Source organism: Petromyzon marinus, chromosome 41 (assembly GCF_048934315.1).
Source record: "Petromyzon marinus isolate PM22_M1 ecotype Great Lakes invasive population chromosome 41, UKy_Petmar_22M1.pri1.0, whole genome shotgun sequence".
Classification (NCBI taxonomy): Eukaryota; Metazoa; Chordata; class Hyperoartia; order Petromyzontiformes; family Petromyzontidae; genus Petromyzon; species Petromyzon marinus.
Genome location: NC_133707.1, coordinates 2,811,085 through 2,818,185, shown reverse-complemented (window position 1 = coordinate 2,818,185; position 7,101 = coordinate 2,811,085).

The window sequence follows — 7,101 nt, the reverse complement described above, 5'->3', positions numbered from 1 at the left end:
GGGTACAACGAAAGAGGACAGCAGCCAGCGATCCACGTGGTGATCACACGACTACTCGATCAACTGATCGATTGCCAATTAATCAAATACCAATACCCGTCACCGCGGTGCCTGTGCCAGGCCAGGTGCACTTTGAGTCCCCGTGAAGCGTCGAAGGCTCGCTGCTGGCAGGAGGTCTCGGTACAGACCCAGCAGGTGCCATGGGTTGGCTGATTGAGATGACCGGTAGATGCATCCATTTGCGTTTTATCCGCCCGGCGCTTCGCTCGTTGTTGTGAGCGTCGCTCCTCTACTTTCTGTTGTTGTTGCTGCTGGAGGGCGACTGCCTCCAACTGCTCAGCAGCGGCGTCCTTCACGAGCCTCCTCCACAGAGGCCGATCTTGACACCGCTGGTACCAGTCGTGGGCAAGTCCACTCAGCTCCACGTCCTCCTGTAACCACATCACCCCATCTCTTCTCCAGCCCATGAATCCCCGCAGCGATTAACCCGGTAGTTTTTGTTGTTGTTGTTTGTTTATTACATAATATTATTGTGGCCGTTTTGATATGTCAATAAAGAAAATTGGATTCTGATGTCCCTTTTTGAAAATCTTAAACCTGATTCTGTGAGTGGATCCAAAACAATTGGCGGGGTAACAGTTTACTCCATCGCTCTCCAGAGCTTATACATCGTTTTATATGAATCCACTGCTGGATGAATGCCTCACTCCCCTAGCCTCCCCCATCTAATGTACCATCGGCATAATCAGCCGGCGTCTCTCCACTGCTGGATGGATGCCTCACTCCCCTAGCCTTCTCCCCCGCCTCTAATGCACCATCAGCCAGGTCCTCTCCACTGCTGGATGGATGCCTCACTCCCCTAGCCTTCTCCCCCGCCTCTAAAGCACCATTGGCACCATCATCCAGGGTCTCTCAGTGATGATATCACCATTACACCTTCAATTTAAGACCGACACAGGAGGTATTATTGACTAATGTTGCTATCGCCTGATTATGCCGGTTGTAATCACTAGCGAAACGTCGTACTCGAATTGTAAATGTTGTGAGTTTACGCTCCAAACACACCGGTGTGCTGAACTATAGTCACGAATTGTCACGTTCTGTTTACGTGACAATTTTGAACTAATTGGCCGTGTCGGGTGGTGGCGAGTTTAACGACACATTTCTCTATTTACGTGCGCGAGACGAACACAAAATAAACCCTTACGAAGGGTGTACACAATTCTTCGGCACGTCTCGTGGCGGGCACTGCGAGATCCCACCGTGCCTGTCCGTCCAGTGCCTGCTGCGTTGCACGTGAGGCCCGCACGCAATGCAACACACAGAGCGCTCGCCACACTAATGAACCGCAGCACCTCGCCGATCCTGTCAAGGAGCAGGAATCATGGCGAGAACTTCGGCCATCCTCGCAGCAGCAGCGGCTTTTGGCCAAGGGGCCATCCATTTAGTAACCCGAATGCGTACGCTTGCGTATGGGGGGGGGGCTACTGACAATGTACGCATAGAAAACGGGGCGGGGGGGGGGGTGGTGAAGCCTCGATAATAATTTGTCTACATTGGCCTTCAAATGAGTTAGATAGTCCGGCGGTGGACTATCTGTTTGCTTAAACACGTTAATATGATTAATTCTTGCTCGTTTCTGCGTGGATTAAATATCGTCCGTTCTATAGGATTCGGTGGGCGGGGGGAGTGCGTCAGGCGTACGTACACAGGTGGGGGTTATAAACAAATTATCGTGCGTACAGGGAGGGGGGGGGGAGTGGTCAAGTTTTGACAGATTATTGTGTAACTACTCAATGGATGGCCCCTGAACGATCGAACAAAGACGGTGGTCACCGCATCGCGCACTTTCAGATGCGTTTCTGCGGCCGTCTGGAACGTTCTTCCCTTCCGATATTAGGAAGCCACTGGGGGCACTGCCGGATGAAGCTAGTGCGGGGCCTGTAGCATTTGTTATAAAGGGGCCCTACGTTAAAAAATAAAACACTTAAATATTAAAACACGTACATTTTTGTTTACTATTTTTCCATTTGCTATACAGCCAGATAATACGACAAATGGCTAACCTTCAACACCCACTTGTTCATAAAAGTTGAAGGCAGTAGAGTACTATAGTGATAGAGCAAGTGCAGAATCACTGAACCGGAATTTAGCGCGGGGAATTGGGGGCCCTTGAAAGTTCGGGGCCCGTAGCATGTGTAGCATGTGTAGCTTGTGTAGCTTGTGTAGCTGTGTGGCTTGTGTAGCTACTTGTGTAGCTTGTGTAGCTACTTGTGTAGCTACTTGTGTAGCTTGTGTAGCTACTCGTGTAGCTTGTGTAGCATGTGTAGCTACTTGTGTAGCTACTCGTGTAGCTACTCGTGTAGCTACTCGTGTAGCTTGTGTAGCTACTTGTGTAGCTTGTGTAGCATGTGTAGCTACTTGTGTAGCTTGTGTAGCATGTGTAGCTGCTTGTGTAGCATGTGTAGCTTGTGTAGCTTGTGTAGCTACTTGTGTAGCATGTGTAGCATGTGTAGCATGTGTAGCTTGTGTAGCTACTTGTGTAACATGTGTAGCATGTGTAGCATGTGTAGCTACTTGTGTAGCATGTGTAGCTTGTGTAGCTACTTGTGTGACATGTGTAGCATGTGTAGCTTGTTTAGCATGTGTAGCTACTGGTGTAGCATGTGTAGCATGCGTAGTTGTGTAACATGTGTAGCTGCTTATGTAGCATGTGTAGCTTGCGTAGCATGTGTAGCATGTGTAGCATGTGTAGCTGCTTGTGTAGCTTGTGTAGCTTGTGTAGCTGCTTTTGCTACGAGGATAATCCGGCACTGCCTGGGAGCTATGCATTTAAGTCATCATCTAGATTGAAAACTCATTTATTTTAGAACTGCTTGTTGTGTTTAGTCTGTTGTTGTTGTTGTCCTTGCCCCGCAACCTCCGATTAGCACGGCTGGCTCCGCACGGTGCAAAAGAGCAACAGAGCAAGCAAGACTGATGTGCTGTGCAGACATGGAGCAGTCGTGGGGGGGACTGTGTGCGCGTGTCGGGGTTTGGGCGTGAGAGAAGTTCTGACTTCACGTCTCATGCGTGCTGGGGGCAGCGGTGGTTATATAAAACAATAAAATTCTCACGACGTTGCGACTGTAACACAAACCGTCATCATCAGGTGTGAAAAACCAACGGCAAGAAGCATTTCATGGAGAAATTTGAGACTGACGCCATCCAGACTGCCACTCTGCGCCCAATCTTATGGAAGAGGTACGTGGATGACACTTTTGTCATCTGGCCACATGGCCGGCCTGCTCTAGACGAATTCTTCGACCACATCAATTCCATACACCCAGTCATCAGATTTACCATGGAAGTCGAAAAAGATGGCAAGCTACCTTTTTTGGATGTCCTAATAAAAAAAGAGACCTGATGGTTCAATGAGCCACTCTGTCTACAGGAAAGCTACCCATACGGATGCTTATCTGAAACCAGATTCCCACCATCATCCATCACAGAAGAATTATCTCATCAAGACTCTGCACCATAGAGCCCAATGCATATCCGACCAGGAACACATAGGCAGTGAACTCAAGCACGTACACCAAGCTCTTAAGGCTAATGGTTACTCCGACTATACAACCCGCAAAGCTATCACTCAAACCATGAAGAAGGACCCTCTTGAGGAGCCTTTCAAAACCATCACTTTACCCTACATTGCGGGGATCACAAAAAAGATCTCCAAAATCTTGAATAAACACAAGATCCAGGTCCGTTTCAGCACATTACATAAAATCCGTGATCTGGTTCCGTCTGTAAAAGATGTGATTCCGGACATACAGTACCCTGGTGTCTACAAACTAAGTTGCCTCTGTGGTAGTAGTTACATTGGAGAAACCAAACGCCATGTCTCGGACCGTATTCGTGAACACAAAGCAGACCTAAAACACGGTAGGACCAACACCTCGGCCGTGGCAGCTCACTGTTGTAATTCAGTGGGCTCACATGACATTGACTTCTCCAAGACAGAGGTTCTTTGTAAGCCATCGGGCTACCATGAGAGATTCGTTCATGAGGCTATCCACATAGACAAGCACAGAGACAATTTCAACCGAGAAGATGGATTCTGGCTTAGCGATCATTGGAAGGATTTGATAAACCATTTCGGGTCTTAATTGATTGTTCATGCTTACGGTGGCTTTCAGACAGCATACATTAATTTTTCGTCTCCCCCCTCCCTTTTTCAGAACATAGATGGACTCGCCCTTCTAAACAAACTGTCAAATCGCTATGCGTGGCGCTAACGTTTTTTTTTTAAAACACAAACACCGTTTTAAAAATAAATGAATATGAACAACGTTTGGAAATAAATAAATACAAACCGCCACTTCTTTCAAATGCTATTTGCCTTTGGTTTTTCACACCTGATGATGACTGTTTGTGTTACAGTCGAAACGTCGTGAGAATTTTATTGTTTTATATTTATTATATTATTTTATTGTTTCCCTTCAACGTGACTTTCCCGAAAGAACCAAGAATATGAATCACTGCAGTCACGAAAGCTTTAAATCAAAACTTGTGTAGCTTGTGTAGCATGTGTAGCTTGTGTAGCTTGTGTAACATGTGTACCATGTGTAGCATGTGTAGCTTGTGTAACATGTGTAGCTTGTGTAACATGTGTACCATGTGTAGCATGTGTAGCTTGTGTAGCTTGTGTAGCATGTGTAGCTACTTGTGTAGCATGTAGCATGTGTAGCATGTGTAGCATGTAGCATGTGTAGCTTGTGTAGCATGTGTAGCATGTAGCATGTGTAGCATGTGTAGCATGTAGCATGTGTAGCTTGTGTAGCATGTGTAGCATGTAGCATGTGTAGCATGTGTACCATGTAGCATGTGTAGCATGTGTAGCTTGTGTAGCTTGTGTAACATGTGTAGCATGTGTGGCTTGTGTAGCATGTGTAGCTACTGGTGTAGCATGTGTAGCATGCGTAGTTGTGTAACATGTGTAGCTGCTTATGTAGCATGTGTAGCTTGCGTAGCATGTGTAGCATGTGTAGCATGTGTAGCTGCTTGTGTAGCTTGTGTAGCTTGTGTAGCTGCTTTTGCTACGAGGATAATCCGGCACTGCCTGGGAGCTATGCATTTAAGTCATCATCTAGATTGAAAACTCATTTATTTTAGAACTGCTTGTTGTGTTTAGTCTGTTGTTGTCCTTGCCCCGCAACCTCCGATTAGCACGGCTGGCTCCGCACGGTGCAAAAGAGCAACAGAGCAAGCAAGACTGATGTGCTGTGCAGACATGGAGCAGTCATGGGGGGGACTGTGTGCGCGTGTCGGGGTTTGGGCGTGAGAGAAGTTCTGACTTCACGTCTCATGCGTGCTGGGGGCAGCGGTGGTTATATAAAACAATAAAATTCTCACGACGTTGCGACTGTAACACAAACCGTCATCATCAGGTGTGAAAAACCAACGGCAAGAAGCATTTCATGGAGAAATTTGAGACTGACGCCATCCAGACTGCCACTCTGCGCCCAATCTTATGGAAGAGGTACGTGGATGACACTTTTGTCATCTGGCCACATGGCCGGCCTGCTCTAGACGAATTCTTCGACCACATCAATTCCATACACCCAGTCATCAGATTTACCATGGAAGTCGAAAAAGATGGCAAGCTACCTTTTTTGGATGTCCTAATAAAAAAAGAGACCTGATGGTTCAATGAGCCACTCTGTCTACAGGAAAGCTACCCATACGGATGCTTATCTGAAACCAGATTCCCACCATCATCCATCACAGAAGAATTATCTCATCAAGACTCTGCACCATAGAGCCCAATGCATATCCGACCAGGAACACATAGGCAGTGAACTCAAGCACGTACACCAAGCTCTTAAGGCTAATGGTTACTCCGACTATACAACCCGCAAAGCTATCACTCAAACCATGAAGAAGGACCCTCTTGAGGAGCCTTTCAAAACCATCACTTTACCCTACATTGCGGGGATCACAAAAAAGATCTCCAAAATCTTGAATAAACACAAGATCCAGGTCCGTTTCAGCACATTACATAAAATCCGTGATCTGGTTCCGTCTGTAAAAGATGTGATTCCGGACATACAGTACCCTGGTGTCTACAAACTAAGTTGCCTCTGTGGTAGTAGTTACATTGGAGAAACCAAACGCCATGTCTCGGACCGTATTCGTGAACACAAAGCAGACCTAAAACACGGTAGGACCAACACCTCGGCCGTGGCAGCTCACTGTTGTAATTCAGTGGGCTCACATGACATTGACTTCTCCAAGACAGAGGTTCTTTGTAAGCCATCGGGCTACCATGAGAGATTCGTTCATGAGGCTATCCACATAGACAAGCACAGAGACAATTTCAACCGAGAAGATGGATTCTGGCTTAGCGATCATTGGAAGGATTTGATAAACCATTTCGGGTCTTAATTGATTGTTCACGCTTACGGTGGCTTTCAGACAGCATACATTAATTTTTCGTCTCCCCCCTCCCTTTTTCAGAACATAGATGGACTCGCCCTTCTAAACAAACTGTCAAATCGCTATGCGTGGCGCTAACGTTTTTTAAACACAAACACCGTTTTAAAAAGAAATTAATATGAACAACGTTTGGAAATAAATAAATAAATACAAACCGCCACTTCTTTCAAATGCTATTTGCCTTTGGTTTTTCACACCTGATGATGACTGTTTGTGTTATAGTCGAAACATCGTGAGAATTTTATTGTTTTATATTTATTATATTATTTTATTGTTTCCCTTCAACGTGACTTTCCCGAAAGAACCAAGAATATGAATCACTGCAGTCACGAAAGCTTTAAATCAAAACTTGTGTAGCTTGTGTAGCATGTGTAGCTTGTGTAGCTTGTGTAACATGTGTACCATGTGTAGCATGTGTAGCTTGTGTAACATGTGTAGCTTGTGTAACATGTGTACCATGTGTAGCATGTGTAGCTTGTGTAGCTTGTGTAGCATGTGTAGCTACTTGTGTAGCATGTAGCATGTGTAGCATGTGTAGCATGTAGCATGTGTAGCTTGTGTAGCATGTGTAGCATGTAGCATGTGTAGCATGTGTAGCATGTAGCATGTGTAGCTTGTGTAGCA